Source organism: Pinus tabuliformis, chromosome 5_2 (genome assembly GCF_031772625.1).
Source record: "Pinus tabuliformis cultivar Carrire ecotype Pingquan chromosome 5_2, CPIR1, whole genome shotgun sequence".
Classification (NCBI taxonomy): Eukaryota; Viridiplantae; Streptophyta; class Pinopsida; order Pinales; family Pinaceae; genus Pinus; species Pinus tabuliformis.
In genome coordinates this window covers 290,801,158-290,802,418 of record NC_142306.1, presented here as the reverse complement: position 1 = coordinate 290,802,418, position 1,261 = coordinate 290,801,158, and the positions used below count along the sequence as shown (strand labels likewise).

Genomic DNA, 1,261 nt, shown 5'->3' with positions numbered 1-1,261 from the left:
TTCAGAACATAAACTGACACATAGTTAAGTGCAACTCTATTGTCAGTAGGCGACCTCTTCTCTATGGAAATTTTCTAGTGAACAATGTGAAAAACTCATGTAGGCAACTGCAATTTCTGACACCTTCTCCAAATCTGGATATAACTATAATAAAAAAGGAATCTACACATAGAGTTGTCTAGACAAGGCCAGATATCTAGGGTATCCATCATAACTGAGGTTTCTCAGCCATGTAACAGTAGATCCAATTAAAGAGATAAAGTTCTTTATAAGCTCCCAAAAGGAAGACATAGTTCCGAGTCAGTTTATCAATATTCTTGATACCTACAGTAGTACAAGTTGAGGAAGAATGGTGACTGCTTCAAGATACATTGAAAATGTTAAAAAAAAACCTCATGTAAAGTAAACTTGGGATTTATCAGAAGTGTCAATAATAAACATGGCATGACAAGAAAATGATGTCGAAAAGTGTCTTTATCTCTATCATATATCGGATGAGTAACCCTATGATACGTCATATACCACACAATAGTGAATGATGTCATCAAGAAAATAATCTTCATAACTGTATTGTAAAATGAAATATAGTTTGTGAAGATGTCCAAATACGCGTAGCAAAGACAAGAAAATAAAGTTCTTGTGTCTTAAGTGAAATTCCAGCACATGGTTTCATAGAATGTATCTTGAGGAGCAAGACCATAATGCTAAGCAAATGGGTCATGTCCCCTGCTAACCGGAACAAGTTCATTTTTATTTATTTCAACTCTTTACACAGAGCAATATGTCCTTCCGCGATTTGAGGCAGTTAAGGAATTCACGATGGCGATAATTTTTCCGATGATAATAATTGTACAACAATAAAGCTTGTTGCATCTCCTTAGAAACTTGTTGCTGAGTAGAATTGGATGGTTTTGCATGCCGTTGATATTCATTCAACATAGGACCCACCAAAGTCAACACGAAAGCATGTATGAGAGGCACTCAGTGTCATGTATTACACATCTCACCATGCATTTTGATTCGATAGAGTGGGCCTTGAAGTTGAACCCATCATTAGATTTAGATCAAATGCATCAAGAACAATGCTTTGTTTGCATGAGGAGGTATCACGGCATCTACTTTTCCTCTTCAGAAAAATATAACCAACCAAGAACTTCAAAACAAAACACAATTCCAAATCCTGTGAATACGAAGCTTCTATTCAATGCTGGACAATTCTTTTATTCGCCATGTATAACAATTTTGATTTATGGTATACAAC

General features: G+C 35.5%; 1 pseudogene; it reads right to left on the bottom strand.

Annotated features, from left to right (window-relative positions):
* Nucleotides 1–208: 208 nt before the first annotated feature.
* On the bottom strand, nt 209–754 carry LOC149158693 (ER lumen protein-retaining receptor pseudogene; annotated as a pseudogene).
* Between the last annotated feature and the right edge of the window lie 507 nt (nt 755–1,261).